Here is a 21,327-nt window from a genome sequence, read left to right as displayed (position 1 = left end):
ATTATTCCTACGAAGAGGAATATTATAATTGAGTGATTGCACTAATATTGGTGCTAGAATTATTATTTTTGGGTCACATGAATAATTATACTATGGTACTTTATTAATGAGTAATATTTCCATAGGTTTTGTGATTATTATTTGATCACCCTTCTCACACTTTATTTTAATTTCTCTACCATATGATTAATTCCCACATTTTGCCAAGTGTAGAGATTGGGAGAGTAGAGATTGAGAGTATATTATGGAGAGAGTAAGGATTGAAAGTGTAGAGATTAGAGTGAGAGAGAGATTAGAGTGAGAGAGAGATCAAGGCATTAATTGCCAATATTCTTTAAGATTGCAAAATCTCTATAAGATCATCTAAGATCAATTCCAATCTAGCTAATATTTTTCTCTCTCACTCACTCACTCCATTCGACCAACACCCTCTCTCCCTTCATCTCTCTACTTTCCACCATTGTCAACCATAGATGAGACCTCCGAAGCTTCACCAAAATATGTCAAACACATAAATCACCAACAAAATTCCACCTAAACACCTCCTATCAACTTGAATTCAAGGAAATCATTGAAGGTTGCTTCCAAGGCTAGTGAGAGAAAGATTGATTGTTGGTGAAAAACTTGAGTAAGTGATCTCCATATTCATAGATATAACTTGTATGATGATATATATGAGTATATTTGAAAGATTGAAGCAAGAAAATCACCCCCTTTCTTTTCCTCAAATTTTCGAAAAAATGGGTGTTCTACCCTTCAAAAATTTTTCTTTTTCTTTCCTTGATTTGAGGTGAGAAAAGTGATTTATATGATGATTGGTGAAGATTAGTATGTGTTTTGAAAAGCTATGCTTTGAGATGTAAAAATTTGATGAGTTTAGTTTACCCCAAATTGGGAACTTTTGTGTTGATGGTTTAAATGATGAATTGATGATGAATATGAGTCCATGAGATGTATATGATGATGATTGATGGAGTAAATTGAGCATATGAAGTCAATTGATGATTTTGATATGAGTTAGTTTACTAAAATTAGGGCTATGTGTATCTATGCTCTAATTTATAAATTGATGGAATATATGTGAGTCTAAATGACTAAAATTGATAGATATATGATGAGATTAAAGATCCATGTGTGTTTATAAAATTTCAAAGAGTTTAGTTTGATAAAAATTGGGACTTTCTTGTCTATGTGTCTAATAAGTGTTTTGGCTTAAGATATGTGTAATTGAGCATGATATTTGTGTTTTAATATGTTTGATTAAGTCTATTGTAAGCTAAGTAAAATTTTGACTTGAGTTAGTTTATGAGAGTTTTTGAGTTCTCATAATTTGAGAGGCCATTGATTGATAACATGAGGTCTAATTTGCTTTATGACCATTATGTGAAAGTTGTCATGTTTTTGTTGAGAGTTTATGTGGATATATGAGTTTTTATTAGAGTTTAGTTGGCATGATTATAGGGGATCTATATGTGTAAAATGAGTTACATGATGTATGAAGTCATTAATGAATGATTGAATGATTTTGAGCATGAAATTGAAAAGAGGATTGGATTGATACGTTTGTAGAAACGTTTTCCTTGAGATTTGAGTTTATGATGTAAGAGGAGATTTGAGATTGAGTATGATGAGTTTAATAATGTGCTTGAATGTTTTTGAGTGTTATATGTGTTTAAAATGAGCTTTGATTGGTTTTCTTTGAAGGAATGTTGAATTGAGCATTTAAGAGTTTGAGATGAGTTTTTGGTGATTTTTCGTAGGCTACTGACCTACTGTGATCGACGGTTTTTCGATGTTTAATGGCTTTAAAAATTTTACAGAATGTCCCCAAATGAATCTTGAGCACACCGGTAAAATTTCAAGTCATTTGGACTTGATTTACTATTTTTATAAAATGCGAAACCAAATCTGCACATTTGTACCGGGAATTGCAGAGAACAGGGGACAAAGTCATTCATTTCAGTAGCTTCCTGTGTGATCTAGCTCTCCAAATTTTTATGGTATCAACCTTACTGTATGGTATAGATATCCACCAAATTTGAGCCTAGTTTGACAACATTTACTATTTTTCAAAAATCAAAGTTTTCGATTGCTCAAAACTGCCGAATATGGTAGATCGTGGTAAAACCGTCATATCTCTCAAACCACTTGGAGTTTTTGACTCTACTGTTTTTTAAATGAAACTAGACTCAAATATCTTTCTTTTGGTATGATTCTGGAGTCCAGGGGATGTAGGAGTCAGAACGTGTTAAATTTTAAAGTTGAGTCAGGGTGAAAACAGAGCATGTTTTGTTGATGTTTGATTGTATTTTCTTATGTGCCTTATGTGATTGTGTTGCCTAAGTGTTTGAATGAGTTTAGTCGAGTCTTATATGAGAGATAAATCGAGACTTATAACCATGATTTTCTTGAAACCTATCCTTGGACTAAAGGATTTGAAATGAGTGAAGAGTTTATGTAGAGTTGATTAAGAGATAGAATATAAGATAGAGCATGAATTAAGACATGAGTTTTTGTCGTTGAGTTCTAATCGAGATTCATTTTATGTCATGAACCTTCGATGATGACGATGATCCCTGAAGACACGAGCAGAGCAAGGAAGTAAGTAACTCCGCTTTGACGGGAGTTTTTGAGTAAGGTCTTCAGGTGGGCAATATTTTGAGTATAAATATATTATCCGAGCTTTCTAAAATGATTTGATGATATAATGATGTTATGAGCTTATCAAATAATTTGAGTTAAATGATATTCGAGAACTGTTTGACTTGCCAATTTTTGATGTTGAGCTTGTGTGTTACCCTCTACTGATGAGTTGAGATGAGACGATCGGGTCCTAGGCGGTGGATAGCTATCCTGCCAGGGCTAGTGTACACTGAGGTGACTGTGAGCCGTTGAGCGAATCGGCCGGTCACGGTACTTGAGAGGGAGGCCTACTTCTCAGTACCTTTTATGATGATGAGTTGTAGATGTGGTACATACATGTTGAGATCTTTGACTGCAGTCGTTTACTTATGATGTCATGATTATGAAAACTGCATGCACAGATTCATTTAATACTAACTTATTTCTGTGTATTGCTGAGATGTGGCAAGCTTCAAACTTATAGCTCTAAGAGCACTGATGTGTGTGAATTAGTTGTCTAGATTTAGGTTTATTGTCGTGTGTTTTTATTTGATTTTTCCCAAGTTCGTTGGCAGTTTGCGTAGGAATTGCGTGAATGGAGAATGAAGATGGCAGATGTCGGGAGATGATGAAAGTCGAGAATTTTGGATCAAGTTGAATGCTTTTGGAAGAGATTTAGAGATTGGACTTGGAATCATTTGTTTTAATTTAATTAAGCCTAAAACTCTTATTTTTATTTATTTTTGTGGGCTTAATTTGGAAGAGCCGATAAGCCCATGATTTGGGTTATGGACGGTTGTTTTGTTTAGGGATTCAATCCCTTAGTTATGAATGTCCTACAGCCGCAACTTAGGAGATATATATTAGAGTATTTTAGGTTTGACTTTAGGGGATTGACATTATCATCATATTATTACTACTATTCTCGTTAGCAGCAAGAATTAGATTTTAGTTTAGCTTGAATTTTGTTTTGTGGAATTAGAGATCAAGGTTGGCGGCTATCTTTGGTGATTCTTGGCAGACGAAGTTTTCTTCTTTCAAAAGTGGTGATTTTTGTTTATTTCAATCTGCAATTTATGTTTTTGTGCCTTATGTTTTATTTTATTTATTTGATTGTTCTTAGTTTAATTATGAGTAGCTAATTCTTTAATTCGGCGAGAATAATGAAGCACTGATTTAATATCTGTGAGACCTAATTGAACACATAATTAATTTCTATTGATTCCGATTTATTCCTAGGTTCAATGATAATTCTGATTTTATTTAAGTCTGGCCAGCTTAGGTTTAATTGGATTACAGTCAATCGGTTCCTGCCAATCCGTAATTGTTGGAAAGGGCTGATTAGTGATACAACTACGGTGTTCGTAGGAGGAATAAATTGGTGGGTGAATTATGTACTAGCGTCTCTAGGATAAATTATCTAAACTGGGTTCCTTCATCTTAATGCTATTAGAATATTAAATCTAGGTCTGGCGTCTCCAGCTAGGTTGTATTTTAATAAGGGAAATAGACAGGTCTGGCGTCTCCAGCTGTTTATCGACACAGTAAGTAGGAATTGGGGTACGTCCGTTGCGTTTCACGGTATCCTATAACTGGTTGGTTAATGGAGATTAATTAATTCTTGCGTCAATGATCGGGATAGTAAATTAGTGTGGATTTATTTGAGCCGAATTACCTTTTTATTGATTTATTTCTTAGAGTGATTTATGTTATTTATTTATTTTCTTAGTTGATTAATATTTTCTCTCAATTTAAGGCGTGGTGGCATCACCAAAATCTAGGTCTTTAGGGATTTGAATTTGTTACCCGTTCTCTGTGGGATCGACCCTGCTTATTGCTATACTAGTTCTTGCAGGAATTATTTTGGTGGAAAACGACGTCCACCAAGCACCTTTCTTGAATTTCGGCGTTTGCCCACTGAGTATTATGTACTCACGCCCTGCATGTATTTCTAAATGTGCAGGCTAAGCGAGGAGTGAGATTGGTCTGGTGCTGGTGGGGGATCGTTAGATGCCGTATTTACTTTATCGTATTTCCTTTTATCGATAAAGTCTCGATGTGAAGTTACTTTGAATATGAATCAAGTAATATACTCACGGTTATGTGTCTTCATACATATAATCGGTTCGCCTTTTGCTGCGATACTCTGCATATTATGTTTCCTTATGAAAAATAAGATATACCTGTTTTGTTTTTGTTCGTGAAATTCCTGATAATTAAAAAGTTATAACGACGTTGACGATTTTACCCTTGGGTTCAATTATGATGATTTTTCCTTAGCATTCTTTGACGCGAGCTTCCGCTTGATGTTCGACCTATTCCTCTTATCTTTATTCTTTTAAAAATAGTCGTATCGATACTCGTACCCCACTATCACTAGTGTCGGGAATCGGGCTGCGACATCAGGTCTCTCTTCATAGCTCAAATCTGGTTCCTGGGACACTTCTTCTTAATGGATGACGTGTTTTGGATCAAACACGTACTTTCTCAGTTGAGAAACATGGAAAACGTCATGGACGTTCGCGAAGCTCAAAGGCAACGCTAGTTTATAGGCTACATGGCCTACTTACTCTAATACATCATATGATCCTATATATATATCTTGGTTTGAGTTCTTGTTAACTCGAAAATAACATTCTCCCCGAGATAGGGAAAAACTCACATAATCATCGTTTCTATCATCAAAAGAATCAATAACAATTACTCAATTGTTGAGTTTTCTTTTCTCGATTTTGCTAATCGATGCCATAACTCATGGCTAAGTGGTCTCACTTCTATTGTGGAAGTCTCCAATAGGTATAATTGTATAAGGTTGCCAAAGTGGCGGCTTCACGTGTTAACACGTCAAACATCTTTCTACGAAAGATGCCATCTCTCGCTTCTTATTCTCTATTCAAAACGTCGCTTCAGTCTTGGCACATCTTTATACTTTCCGTATGTGCGGTGTGAAGGGTATTATGAGCTTCGCTCGAAATTTTGTTCTTCAGCTTTTCTTATCAGGCACACACAGTCTCTTTCTTAAATTAAAATGGCATTATCTGCCGCCTTTTGATAACTCTCTACTCTCTCGGTTCGAATCTTCATTCGCAATCTTTCCATCTTCTCATCCACTCTTTATGCTGTGACTATTCTCGATCGTAAGTCAGGTGTAACGTTCAGTGCAGAAATTTCTATTTTTGTCATTTGTGGTGGTGTTACGACCTCCCAATTCATCTTCTCGAATTCCTCGATTAGGTTCTCTTCTCGAGTAAGGAGAAATCCTAACTTTCCCTGATTCTTTCTGCTCACGCGTCAATTACAACGTTAGCCTTTCCAGGGTGATAATTTATTTCACAATCGTAGTCCTTCATCAACTCTAGCCATCTTCTTCGTCATAGGTTCAGATCTTTTTGCTCGAAGAAATATTTGAGACTCTTATGATCGGTGTATATCTCACATCGTGCTACGTAGAGACGGTGTCTCCAGATCTTCAAAGCATGCACTACATCTGCTAATTCTAAATCATGCGTTAGATAACTCATCTCGTGTGGTCTCTGTTGTCGCGAAGCATACGCTATACTTTTCACTCTTGCATCAGTGCACATCTTGGACCATTTTACGATGCATCAGTATAAACTGCATACTCTTGATCCGCTGGGGCAAAAGTAAGCCTCTTCCTTAGCTTTTGAAAACTTCGCTCGCATTCGTCCGTCCAAATGATCTTAACTTCTTTCTTTAGCAGGTGCGTCAATGGCTTAGCGATTTTCTAAAAGCCCTCTATATAACGTCGATAGTATCCTGCTAATCCCAGAAAACTGTGAATTTCGTGCGGTGTGGTTGGCGGTCTCCGCTCCTATACCGCTTGAACTTTCGCTGGGTCTACTTCAATTTCTCTTGCAAAACAATATGGCTGAGAAAATTGACTTCTTCAAGTCAAACTTACATTTGCTAACTTCGCATAAAGCTTTTCAGCTCGCAATCTCTCTAACGTAATCCTTAATGCTCTTCGTGTTCTCGTTTATTCTTCGAGTAAATCAGAATATGGTCTATGAAGACTAACACGAACTTGTCTAGGTATTCGCGAAAAACGCGGTTCATGTGATTCATGAATACTGTCGGGACGTTCGTCAATCTGAAAGGCATTTCTTCCAAACATCTTTGAGTTTATAGTAATACTATATTGCATACGCGATGCCGTCTTCGGAAATATCTTCCGATCGTATTTTCATCTGATAGTATTCCGTTCTCACGTCAAACTTTGAAAAAGTGCTCGCTCCTTGTAGTTATTCGAACAGATCACCGATCCGGGGTAACGGATATTTATTCTTTAACGTCACTTTGTTCATCTCTCGATAATCGATACACAGCCTCAAGCTTCCATCATTCTTTTTGATGAAAGGAACTGGTGCTCCCCACGGGGAAACACTAGGTCGAATGAAACCCATATCTAGAAATTCTTGAAGTTGCAGCTTTAACTCTTGCAACTCTGTGGGGGGGTCATCCTGTACGACGCTTTCGACGTCGGTGCCGCGCCAGGCTCTAAATCGATCGTAAACTCAAGCTGTCGGTCTGGGATAATCCCGGTAAAGTTTCAGGGAAAACGTCTTTGTAATCTCACACGACTGGCGCGTCATCAACATTTGCCTTGGATTCGTCTCTCTGGTTCAGATATACAACATACGCGGTTGTATCTTTTCTTCGCAAGAGATTTCTTGCTTGCAGCGCCGAGATGATCGGCGTCTTCTTCCTTTTTCTCTCAATGCCAATGAAGGAAGTAAGTTCTTGGCCAGGTGGCTGAAAAGATATCTGTCTCTCCGTGCATTGTATCTTCGCACGATTCTCCTCTAACCAATCCATTCCCAAAATTTTATCCAAGTGCCACATAGGCATCAATCTCAGATTTCTATCCTCGAGCTTAATCGATTCTAACTTAAATTCTAAGTTAGGGCACACAGATGAAACCGTAGTAATTCTGCCTATAGGTGTGGCTACTCTTTAGAGGTTGTGGAGCAAGCTCTACGTTCCGTGTCGAACAAAAATACTATGGGCACGTCTTTCAACTCGCCTATATTTGACGAATTTCCTCTATTCTTGTCCGGTGCTTCCTACTCAAACGCGAACAGTCTCTGATGATGCGGTTGACTTGCCTGCGGGGCTGGTAGTTGCCTTCTTGACTGATGTGGTCGGTAGGCTGGCTGTTGTCGCTGTGGTGGAGGTGGCGGTAGGATTCCCTTCATTACTTCGAGTTGCGGTCGAAACTGAATCGATCGTCATCCGCTTCCACTTTGCTGACGATTCAGACACTGGTGCGAGTAGTGTCCGACCCTTCCGCATGTGTAACAGTTATTCTGTCTCATCTTGCATTCTCTCAGACGTAATTTATTGCTCTTCGACAAGGCGATAACCCTTGCGGTCCTTGAAAAACTGCTGCTGGGACAGCTGGGCCAATTATAAGGCTGTTTGTCTCAGTTCTGATATTGCGGTGGCGCATTCTGACTCTGCCACGGCTTTTTGGGATTTTTGACTTCGGTCGTCCCATTTTCTCTTTTCTTCTTGCCCGCATCCAGAAGAGGATGGATTGCACGTTTGAGTGCTCTAACTCGTTTGGGTGCTGAAGCTCAAATCACGTTCTCTGGCTACATTGCCAGTTCTATATCAATCGCTCTATTTAACGCTTCAGTACACATAACCACACTCTGACTCGTTAAATCGTCTCGTACCTTTCGTCTCAAACCTGATCGAAACAATCCTGACATCTTCTCGTTCATCTCTTCTTGATATGTAGCATACCGAACCAAGTCGTGAAACTGACGTTCGTATTCAGCTACGGTTTTATTGCCTTATCTCATATCATCAACTCTATTTCCTTCTTCAATCGGTTTCTCTTTCTCGACAAAAGTCTAAGGGAACATATAACAACCTTAGAACTAATTCTCATAACTCAAAAAATCATAAGACTCTTACTCAACATCATGCTATTTTCTCAATTCTTATAACTCATCGTCAAAGACATATCTCATGTCTATCATCACAACATCAGCTCAAAACTCTACTCAAGCATAGAGACTCTCTGGTCATCGTCATATAGACATATATATAAGAAATTTTTCTCTTTCGAGAACTCTTACTAATTGTGGGGCATAACGAAATAAAACATTCCCTAATACTACGATGATGCTACATCTATACTAGTCGTCATCTCAGTCTACTATCGTGGAAAACATTATCTGCTCTAATCTGTCATCTCGATCTCCTTGAATCTGCTATTGCCTTCTCTGGCTTAGCATCACTTCTTCTCGTCCTCGAATTGATTAGCTTTCGGCATACATGGCTAATATAAGAAAATCCATAATCGAAAAGTCGCGCTCGTCCCGTAAAAATATATTCTACGACTGCTCCCCTAAATCGGGTTTCTTCCAAACACTCTTCTTGTTATACCATCCTAATTATCTAGACAATCCTAACTCTTGTCGGATGTGGTAGGGAATAGGATGTGATGAATAAAAATGTCTGATCTTGAACAAGACGAGCTCAAGTAATGGAATGATTCCATAATAGCCAGTGCTATTTAAAGGATAATGAAGAAGTTACAATCAAGGCAAGATCAAAAGTTAGAACAGAAGCTAGAATAAAACTGAGATATGATATGATGGAAGTAAATCAACACTGGAATCAAAAGCAATCCACTAGGTGGAAAATGAATGAATAAATTGTCCACTGTTAAAGCAAAGGGTAAGGATTTCCAACATAAACGGCTTAGGCTCGAACACAGTGGATCTGGAAAAATTTTCTCAATAGCAAATAGTTCATCTCCTGTCGGAGTTCAAATGGATGCAGAAAAATTTAAATACGACCAAGTGGGATAGGGACTCAATAAGTCTATTCTCATGACTACTCTAGCGATGATACGCACGGTCCCGGTGAAAGTACCTCTATTGCGAAGTACAATTGGTCAATAGTATCTATGCATCCCATGAGGTCTCCATAATACGTTCGTCCTATTAGGGTCGTGTCTATAAATCGAGATGAAAACTCTAACTCTCGTCGTAGTATCTCAACGGTTGGTTTCTCTGTTCCTCTTCTTCATCTTCTTCTCGGTTTATGTTCCTTCGGTTCCCTCTTCTTCTCGGAGGTATACTATAAAGGAAAAAGAGTTATATAACTATCGACTTCTAAACTAACCGTTCGCCATTACAAAATACAAATCCTCGTTTCTCATTTCACTTCTATATCTCATTTGTGATATCAAAGTTCTCAAAACTCTCATCCAGTCTATTTCTCGTCTATCATCGTTCGTAATTCTCATCAATCTCTATTTCTCATTTTTCATCAAGCATCAACATCATCATCATTCTCAAAGCTCTGATAAAGATAGTGAAACTCTCTAATCATCAACATCTCTTGTATATATATATGGAAAATTGCCTCTCTCTCGAGGTCTTTTACAAAAGTAAAGTCTTATGTACAAAAGCCCTAACTCCAAAATGATGCTCTAACTATACAAGCATCATAAGTACTAAGCATCTATAGATCTATGCTATACACGCATACACACTATACTATACTGCTCTATCTATATATATATATATCAACTATGCATCTAAACATATATACGCGCCTGCGAGACATACGTGATCACTAGCCAACATTGCCCGAGATCCTACTCATCGCATCGATCAATACGGACTGTCATAGTCTGACTCATCCACTATCGGAGTATAGACAGGTGTCTCAGGGACATGTATCCATGTATCAACTCCATCGGCAGTAGTCTGTCGCTGTAATGGCTGGGTCCAACCATAGCCGACCGTCATCTCTGGAGTCTCCTCATCGGGGTCCTCCTCATCACTATCGGAGCGTGCCGGCCGAGATCCTCCCTCCTGGGCGTCTCGGTACGGTGAATATAGGATCGAGTGCATATACGTCTGGAAAGCCAAAGTGCCAGGCTCAGGCAACGGGGCAACCCTCGGATATGGATCGAAGGGAATATGCTGCGTCTCAGACTCAGTAGAAACAATCGGCTGCGCCGACTCAACGGGTGGAAACGGCAAGGGTGTCGTCGCCGGTGTCAAATCCCAAGGCGGTAAATCAGCGCTGGGAGAAGGAATAAGTGATACAAACGCAAACGGGTCATGCTCTACCACTGGAGAGTACGGCTCGAAGACCATCGGCTCTGGATCATCAGACTCGAGAGAAACTGGAATCGGATCAGCTGGGGGTAGAGGTGCAATCGAAAACGGCTCCTCGGGAAATGGAGGCACAACAACTAGCTCTCCTCCCTGGGATGGTCTCTCAAGCTCTCCATACGGCGGTGGAGGCGGATCGCCATAAGCAAAGTAACGGTGGCTCAGCGTCGCGATGAAGCCACTAAGGTCTTCGTACCTGATGCCCTCCAGCCTGGTAGTATCTACGTACTGGGGCACTAAAGATGTCGCCCAGTCTCGCCACGAAGGTGGAAGTAGTGGAATCAAAAGCGTAATGGCCTCTGCGCCATCGATCCCATAGGGAATAGCCCTCCTCCATCGTCGGTGATAGTGTGCCAGAAGTTCACCCAAGGTGTCATCCTCGTCCGGGATATACTCCCTGAACCATCGCTGCATCGCTGTCTCGATATGACTCGGCATCTCGTCCTCGTTTGGTACGGTAGGGCATTGGCTATACTAGCCTCAACATCTCTCCTCATATTCCACATCAACTGCCTCATATCAGAATCCATCATCTCAAACAATTCCGCCATCAAAACAATTCATAACTCATTAGTGAATCAAACTCAGCTCTCAACAGGAAAGCAATAAGAAACAACATCAACCTCTTACCTCGTTAAGCCGGAGGAGATGGGGTGCTGGGGTTTCGTTTCAAACTGACTCTCTCAAACTAGCCTAAGAATTCAAATTAGACTAGTACTCAATTTAAAAAGATACCAGTAATCAAAGGTTCAACTCAGTCAAGCAATAGACTCAGAGCAGATGACCTGCTCTGATACCACCCTGTCGCAGCCCGATTCCCGACACTAGTGATAGTGGGGTACGAGTATCGATACGACTATTTTTAAAAGAATAAAGATAAGAAGAATAGGTCGAACATCAAGCGGAAGCTCGCATCAAAGAATGCTAAGGAAAAATCATCATAAATGAACCCAAGGGTAAAATCGTCAACGTCGTTATAACTTTTTAATTATCAGGAATTTCACGAACAAAAACAAAACGGGTATCACTCATTTTTCGTAAGGAATCATAATATGCAGAGTATCGCAGCAAAAGGCGAACCGATTATGTGTATGAAGACACATAACCGTGAGTATATTACTTGATTCATATTCAAAGTAACTTCACATCGAGACTTTATCGATAAAAGGAAATACGATAAAGTAAATACGGCATCTAACGATCCCCCACCAGCACCAGACCAATCTCACTCCTCGCTTAGCCTGCACATTTAGAAATACATGCAGGGCGTGAGTACATAATACTCAGTGGGCAAACGCCGAAATTCAAGAAAGGTGCTCTTAGAGCTATAAGTTTGAAGCTTGCCACATCTCAGCAATACACAGAAATAAGTTAGTATTAAATGAATCTGTGCATGCAGTTTTCATAATCATGACATCATAAGTAAACGACTGCAGTCAAAGATCTCAACATGTATGTACCACATCTACAACTCATCATCATCAAAGGTACTGAGAAGTAGGCCTCCCTCTCAAGTACCGTGACCGGCCGATTCGCTCAACGGCTCACAGTCACCTCAGTGTACACTAGCCCTGGCAGGATAGCTATCCACCGCCTAGGACCCGATCGTCTCATCTCAACTCATCAGTAGAGGGTAACACACAAGCTCAACATCAAAAATTGGCAAGTCAAACAGTTCTCGAATATCATTTAACTCAAATTATTTGATAAGCTCATAACATCATTATATCATCAAATCATTTTAGAAAGCTCGGATAATATATTTATACTCAAAATATTGCCCACCTGAAGACCTTACTCAAAAACTCCCGTCAAAGCGGAGTTACTTACTTCCTTGCTCTGCTCGTGTCTTCAGGGATCATCGTCATCATCGAAGGTTCATGACATAAAATGAATCTCGATTAGAACTCAACGACAAAAACTCATGTCTTAATTCATGCTCTATCTTATATTCTATCTCTTAATCAACTCTACATAAACTCTTCACTCATTTCAAATCCTTTAGTCTAAGGATAGGTTTCAAGAAAATCATGGTTCTAAGTCTCGATTTATCTCTCATATAAGACTCGTCTAATCTCATTCAAACACTTAGGCAACACAATCACATAAGGCACATAAGAAAATACAATCAAACATCAACAAAACATGCTCTGTTTTCACCCTGACTCAACTTTAAAATTTAACACGTTCTGACTCCTACATCCCCTGGACTCCAAACTCATACCAAAAGAAAGATATTCGAGTCTAGTTTCATTTAAAAAAAAGTAGAGTCAAAAACTCCAAGTGGTTTGAGAGATATGACGGTTTTACCACGATCTACCATATTCGGCAGTTTTGAGCAATCGAAAACTTTGATTTTTGAAAAATAGTAAATGTTGTCCAACTGAGCTCAAATTTGGTGGATATCTATACCATACAGTAAGGTTGTAAAGCACAATTGGAACCGAAACAAAACACAAGCAATCAAGATCTCAAAGCAATAAAAAACGACGCAATGACACCGGAGAATTTACGTGGTTCGGCCCTCAAAGACCTACGTCCACGGCAGACAATCAAACACACTTTATTTGATGATGAATACAGATTACAACTCGTGCTCAAGCTCTATCTTGGCTCTTACCACACAAGAATTCTCACACTGTATATCGCACCCCAAGTTTTCTTTCTAAAACCCAAGGAATGAAACTCTCACCAAAGTAAAAAACCCAAAAGAGAAGAAAGTTAATTTGACTCTCTCTAAATCTTTACACTGAGAAGTTATAACTAACTAATCAGAAACAAAAGCTAATAGAGTAAGTAAAACTCCTCTACGTGTGGTCCATGTATGAAACCATGCACCACCAATGCGAGCACAAAATAACAATCTCCACCTTGTGAGCATTCGTGATTGAATCATCTGCAAGTACACCAACTTCAGTTAACATTTACAAGCTCGAGACAATGCTCGAACTTATCTTTCGGCAGAGGCTTTGTCAAGCAATCTGAAGCATTTTCTTCTGTTGGAACTTTGCTCAACTGCACCACTCCCTTCTCAACTAAATCTCTTACAAAATGATATCGAACATCGATATGCTTTGATCGTTCGTGGAAGACCTGGTGTTTAGCCAAATGCAATGCACTTTGGTTATCACACAATATCTCAACAAACTTTTGAAAAATGCCAAAATCACCAAGTATCCCCTTCAGCCAAACTCCCTCCTTAACTGCCTCTGTCATGGCCATATATTCCGCTTCAGTAGTTGATAGAGCAACCACGGATTGTAGCAATGATCTCCATGATATAGCTGTGCCGTACAAAGTGAATATATATCCCGTTTGAGATTTTCTGCTATCCACATTGGCAGCATAATCAGCATCTACATAACCCATCAATGGATTACCTTTGAAGTCCTCTTTCCTTTTGAACATTATACCACAATCAGCTGTACTACCAATATACCTCAGCACCTGTTTTAGAGCATCCCAGTGAGCTCTACCTGGTTCTGCCATGAATCGACTTAGAATGCTGATAGCATAAGCTAAATCCGGCCTTGTACATATCATCATGTACATGATACTTCCTACAGCATTGGAGTAAGGCACTAATGACATTTCACTCCTTTCTGCAGCTGTCTTGGGACTTTGGGAAGTAGATAACTTGATCTGTTGAGAGATTGGGAGGTTAGCAAACTTTGATTTTTCCATCTTAAACTTTCTCACAACCTTCATAGCATAGTCTTTCTGGAGTAAACATAATTCACCTTGCTCCTTGTTTCTTAAGATATCCATGCCAAGAATTCTTCTAGCATTACCCAACTCCTTCATTTCAAATTCTGCCTTCAACTTTTCTTTCATGACTTTGATTTCTGCACTGCTCTGGCTTGCTATCAACATGTCATCTACATATAATAGTAGATAGACCACTGGCTTTCTTCCATCCCTTTTGAAGTAAACACAACTGTCATGCTTAGATTTCACAAACCCAGCATTCTTCATGAAGGTGTCAAATCTTAAGTACCATTGTCTGGATGATTGTTTCAGACCATATATGGACTTCTTCAGGAGGCATACCTTGTCTCCTTCTTCTGTGTAACCTTTTGGCTGCTCCATAAAAATGGTCTCCTCAAGATTACCATTAAGAAAAGCAGTCTTAACATCAAGCTGCTCCAGGAACATTTCTTGTTGAACCACAAGTGACAGTAGTATCCTTATGGAGCAATGCTTCACAACGGGTGAAAAAATTTCATTGAAATCGATTCCTTCCTTTTGAGTGAAGCCCTTTGCAACTAATCTTGCTTTATACCTTACTGTCTCCTTTCCATTCAGTACTTCATATTTCTTCTTGAATATCCACTTACATTTAACTGTCTTTTGATGGGAAGGCCTGTCAACTAGGACCCATGTCCTGTTCTTATGCATAGAGTCTATTTCCTCTTTCATTGCCTGAATCCAATGATCTTTTTCTTTGCTTTCCATCGCCTCTTCAAAAGTGCTTGGCTCCTGATACTCTATATTCTCAGCAACTGAAAGAGCATATGCAATAAGGTCAGCATGACCATATCTGTCTGGTGGTCTGATGTTCCTTCTTTGTCTATCTCTGGTCAATAGGTAGTCATTTGGGGCTGATTCGGATTCATCCTGAGATCCCAACTCTTGCTCTGCATCTGATATATCCTCATTCTCTGAATATGTTGACTCGTCTTGAGGCTCCACCTCAACTTGTGTACCTTTGGTTTGCTCAGTTTTATTCCCAACCTGTGAATTTTCCTTTTTGAAGGGCATGATGTCTTCCCTAAAGACAACATCCCTACTTATTATGATCTTGTTCATGCCTTTTTCTGTACACCATAATCGATATCCCTTTACACTAGATTGATAACCAAGCATTACACACCTGTAAGCTCTTGGTGCAAGTTTGCTTTGCTTCACATGAGCAAATGCTTGACACCCAAATGCCTTTAACTGTGAGTAGTTGGGCGAGTAACATGTCCATAACTCATCAGGTACCTTAAATTCAACAGCAGCTGATGGACATATGTTTATGAGGTGAGCTGCAGTAGCTAAAGCCTCTCCCCAAAACCTTTCTGGTAATCCAGCTGAGATGAGCAGACATCTCATCCTCTCAAGTATAGTTCTGTTCATCCTTTCCACTACACCATTTTGTTGTGGATTGGATGCAACAGTTCTATGCCTCTTGATCCCTTTGTCTTTACAGAATTGATCAAATTCTTTGGACAAGAATTCCAGTCCATTATCAGTTCTCAAACATCTAAGAGTTAATCTTTTCTGATTTTCCATCTCTGTGCACCATTCTTTGAAAAACATGAAGGCATCTGATTTCTGCTTTAGTAGATAAACCCAAACCTTTCTACTATAATCGTCAATAATGCTCAGAAAATACCTTGCTCCACCCATTGAGGGTGCACTGGATGGACCCCATAAATTAGCGTGAGCATAGTCCAGTGGGCCTGTTGATACATGCTTTCCCTTTGGGTATGGTAGCTTTGTGCTCTTGCCTAATATACATGTCTCACAGTGTGTCACCTTGAAGCCCTTTGGATGGTTGATCAATTTCTGCATCAACAGTTTATTCATGGATTTCTCACTGGCATGTCCAAGTCTTGCATGCCATTTTGTGGACTCATCTTCTTGACTTGCATCACCTTGGGCTACCAGCACCTGAGCATCCAAATAGTAAAGACTATGCTTCCTTTTTGCTTTCATCAGAGTGCTGGTTCCTCTCATCACATGGAGTTCTCCATTATGAGACTCCCATCTGCATCCCTTTGATTCAAGAGTGCCTAGGGATATGAGGTTTCTTTTCAGGTCAGGGATGTACCTCACTTCTGATATAATCTTGATGGAGTTATCATGCATTTTGAACTTTATACTTCCCAATCCCCTTAACATGGCACACTTGATTATTTCCCAATAAGACTGAACCTCCATCTTTTAACTCAAGATCCAGAAACCAGTTCTTTCTTGGACACATGTGAAATGTACAGGCAGAGTCTAATATCCAATAATCTTCTGCCTCACCCTGCATCACATTCAAGACCTCAGCTCCATCTTCTTGAACATTATCCGCTGCATTTGGTTGATTACCCTTTTGTTCCTGCATTTTCCGCTCACAAATGTAGCAATTCTTCTTCAAGTGCCCAGGTTTTTGACACTCGAAGCATTTCCTGAGTTCTTTCGCATTTGAGTCCTTCCCCTTTGATTGATTCTTCTTCTTGGAATCATCAAAAGGTTTCTTTCCTTTTCCCTTTGAGCTCTTAATGTGGAGACTCTGAGAGGCAGATTCAGGCTTGCTGTCATTCTTCTTTTGTAGCTCTTTTGCCCGCAATGCAGTCAGTACTTCATCCAAACTTATGGGAGTTTCTCTCCCAAAAATAATGGCATCCTTCATGTGCTCAAAACTTTTAGGTAAGGCGTTAAGGAGCAATATTGCCTTATCTTCATCATTGATCTCTGCGTCAACATTCTCCAAATCATCAATGGATTTGCAGAATTCATCCAATTGTAGATCAAGACCTTTATCTTCAGTGAATTTCATCGAATAGAGCCTCTGCTTCATGTAGAGGCGATTGGCGAGGGACTTTGTCATATAGAGCGATTCCAGCTTCGCCCAAACTCCTGCAGCTGTCTTCTCCTTCGATACTTCACGCAGCACTTTGTCACCTAGACTCAAGATAATTGTGCTGTGTGCCTTCTTATCGATCTGATCCAGCTTCGCCTTATCCGCCGCGGTGACTCCTTCATCTTTCGCTCCGATCTTGGTGGATAATATAGCATCATCCAAACCTTGCTGCACCAGGAGGGCCTGCATCTTGATTTGCCATAGGGCAAAATCGTTCTTGCCATTGAACCTTTCCACGTCGAACTTTGTAGAACTCATGTCTACCGATTATCTCCTTCTCCGATTCGATTTGGTTGCAGAGATTGCCGTGAGATCGATTCCAAAACAACGATTCCCACAGACGGCGCCACTTGTAAAGCACAATTGGAACCGAAACAAAACACAAGCAATCAAGATCTCAAAGCAATAAAAAACGACGCAATGACACCGGAGAATTTACGTGGTTCGGCCCTCAAAGACCTACGTCCACGGCAGACAATCAAACACACTTTATTTGATGATGAATACAGATTACAACTCGTGCTCAAGCTCTATCTTGGCTCTTACCACACAAGAATTCTCACACTGTATATCGCACCCCAAGTTTTCTTTCTAAAACCCAAGGAATGAAACTCTCACCAAAGTAAAAAACCCAAAAGAGAAGAAAGTTAATTTGACTCTCTCTAAATCTTTACACTGAGAAGTTATAACTAACTAATCAGAAACAAAAGCTAATAGAGTAAGTAAAACTCCTCTACGTGTGGTCCATGTATGAAACCATGCACCACCAATGCGAGCACAAAATAACAAAGGTTGATACCATAAAAAATTGTAAATCTAGATCACACAGGAAGCTACTGAAATGAATGATTTTGTCCCCTGTTCTCTGCAATTCCTGGTAGAAATGTGCAGATTTGGTTTCGCATTTTATAAAAATCGTAAATCAAGTCCAAATGACTTGAAATTTTACTGGTATGCTCAAGACTCATGTAGGGACATGCTGTAAAATTTGCGAAGCCATTAGACATCGACAAACCGTCGATCACAGTAGGTCAGTAGCCTACGAAAAATCACCAAAAACTCATCTCAAACTCTTAAATGCTCAACTCAACATTCCTTCAAAGAAAACCAATCAAAGCTCATTTGTATGCACTTATGACACTCATAAACATTCAAGCACATTATAAAACTCATCATACTCAATCTCAAATCTCCTCTTACATCATAAACTCAAATCTCAAGGAAAACGTTTCTACAAACGTATCAATTCAATCCTCTTTTCAATTTCATGCTCAATATCATTCAATCATTCATTAATGACTTCATACATCATGTAACTCATTTTACACATATAGATCCCCTATAATCATGCCAACTAAACTCTAATAAAAACTCATATATCCACATAAACTCTCAACAAAAACATGACAACTTTCACATAATGGTCATAAAGCAAATTAGACCTCATGTTATCAATCAATGGCCTCTCAAATTATGAGAACTCAAAAACTCTCATAAACTAACTCAAGTCAAAATTTTACTTAGCTTACAATAGACTTAATCAAACATATTAAAACACAAATATCATGCTCAATTACACATATCTTAAGCCAAAACACTTATTAGACACATAGACAAGAAAGTCCCAATTTTTATCAAACTAAACTCTTTGAAATTTTATAAACACACATGGATCTTTAATCTCATCATATATCTATCAATTTTAGTCATTTAGACTCACATATATTCCATCAATTTACAAATTAGAGCATAGATACACATAGCCCTAATTTTAGTAAACTAACTCATATCAAAATCATCAATTCACTTCATATGCTCAATTTACTCCATCAATCATCATCATATATATCTCATGGACTCATATACATCATCAATTCATCATTTAAACCATCAACACAAAAGTTCCCAATTTGGGGTAAACTAATCTCATCAAATTTTTACATCTCAAAGCATACACTTTCACAACACACATCAATCTTCACCAAGCACCATATAAATCACTTTTCTCACCTCAAATCAAGAAAAGAAAAAGAAAAATTTTTGAAGGGTAGAACACCCATTTTTTCGAAAATTATGAAGAATAAGAGAGGGGGTGATTTCTTGCTTCAATCCTTCAAATATACTCATATATATCATCATACAAGTTATATCTATGAATATGGAGATCACTTACTCAAGTTTTTCACCAACAATCAAACTTTCTCTCACTAGCCTTGGAAGCAACCTTCAATGATTTCCTTGAATTCAAGTTGATAGGAGGTGTTTAGGTGGAATTTTGTTGGTGATTTATGTGTTTGACATATTTTGGTGAAGCTTCGGAGGTCTCATCTATGGTTGACAATGGTGGAAAGTAGAGAGATGAAGGGGAGAGAGGGTGTTGGTCGAATGGAGTGAGTGAGCGAGAGAGAAAAATATTAGCTAGATTGGAATTGATCTTAGATGATCTTATAGAGATTTTGCAATCTTAAAGAATATTGGCAATTAATGCCTTGATCTCTCTCTCTCTAATCTCTAATCTCTACACTCTCTCGAATCTCTACTCTCTAAATCTCTACTCTCTCAATTAATCTCTACACTTGGCAAAATGTGGGAATTAATCATATGGTAGAGAAATTAAAATAAAGTGTGAGAAGGGTGATTAAATAATAATCACAAAAACTATGGAAATATTACTCATTAATAAAGTACCATAGTATAATTGTTCATGTGACCCAAAAATAATAATTCTAGCATCAATATTAGTGCACTCATTCAATTATAATATTCCTCTTCGTAGGAATAATAATATAAAAATATTATGCTCGGAAAATTTCCATAAACCGTCATCATTCAATTTCTCGGTAAAAATAAACTGCATTGTCTTTGGAAACTTAATAAAAATTCCAAATGCTAAGGTCTCAAATAAAAATCATAACAACTTGGTCACAATGACACACGTCACAAAAAATCACATAATCACTCAGTCACGTAAATTCACATAACATCACATCAAAGCAGTCGGCAGACTCAAATAAGCTAGACGTCTCTCAGACCGACTCTATTTATCAAAGTTTCTCACTCTTTCTTCCTCGACTCTATTTCCAACTCATTATTCCTATTTTCTTAATAGGACAGTCAGTCTCTGATAATTCGGTATCCGGAAATTCTATTCCCGGTAGTTGGAAATAAAATAAAATCTCAGCTCAATTCAATCAGCATCTCTATCTCAACTCATTTCTCAAATCTCATCATTCCAACTCTATCATCGGTTTAGTCACTCGTATCTCTATTTAAAAGACAAACTGTCTTATCTGGTCATTAAAAAAAATTAGTCTCGTATTTCGACATCTCAGTACTCTTATTAGTGTTAAGACACTATTTCTCAATAAGGAAAAGTACGGGGTGCTACACTGGGCCGTGTAGAGCTCGCGCCGGAAAGGGTAGAGGCGCCGGCAGAGGATTCGTCCTCGGTGTACGCAGAGGAAGAAAGAGGTGGCGTGCTGAGCCTTTGTGCAATCGGCTGCTTCTTCTTGGGGGCCATAGCGGTCGACTGACAGCGAAGAACCGGCGATGAGGCGGCGGTTCTGGAGTGGCCGTGGTGATTTCAGGTTGGGGAAGAAGGAGGGCGAAGGGAAAGGTGGTTGGGCGGTTCGCTGGTAATCGGGGCTGGGGTGGACGGACGGCGGCAGACTGGTGACGCGCGGCTGAGGGAGGAACTGGCAACAGGTGGTGGTGGGTGTGGCGGTTCTGTGCGTGAATGGGGGGCGCAACGGCGGTCACGGTGGCGCTGCTATGGCCGGAAGAGGGGTGGTCGAAATGGAGCAGCGGCGAGAATGGAGGAAGTTTGGGGGGAACTTTGGTGGGGAAAATTTTGACTGTGGTCAAAATAAACCCTAACTCCAGAATTTTCAAAAGAGTCCCCAATCTTTCAAAATTTGAAAA

General features: G+C 39.2%; 2 long non-coding RNA genes across 2 annotated transcripts; one reads left to right on the top strand and one right to left on the bottom strand.

Moving 5' to 3' along the window:
- Positions 1 to 441: 441 nt before the first annotated feature.
- Positions 442 to 4,786, top strand: LOC131012828 (uncharacterized). Its single transcript, XR_009097479.1, has 3 exons — positions 442 to 628; positions 2,583 to 2,646; positions 4,586 to 4,786. It is a non-coding gene; the product is annotated as an uncharacterized LOC131012828 (long non-coding RNA).
- Positions 4,787 to 11,823: 7,037 nt separating this feature from the next.
- Positions 11,824 to 19,778, bottom strand: LOC131012826 (uncharacterized). The gene is made up of 3 exons (XR_009097477.1): positions 19,580 to 19,778; positions 12,573 to 12,636; positions 11,824 to 12,028 (listed from the first exon to the last, which is right to left on the bottom strand). It is a non-coding gene; the product is annotated as an uncharacterized LOC131012826 (long non-coding RNA).
- Between the last annotated feature and the right edge of the window lie 1,549 nt (positions 19,779 to 21,327).

Source organism: Salvia miltiorrhiza, chromosome 2 (genome assembly GCF_028751815.1).
Source record: "Salvia miltiorrhiza cultivar Shanhuang (shh) chromosome 2, IMPLAD_Smil_shh, whole genome shotgun sequence".
Lineage (NCBI taxonomy): Eukaryota > Viridiplantae > Streptophyta > Magnoliopsida > Lamiales > Lamiaceae > Salvia > Salvia miltiorrhiza.
The sequence above is the reverse complement of the archived record's forward strand: the minus strand, read 5'-3'. Positions and strand labels throughout refer to the sequence as shown.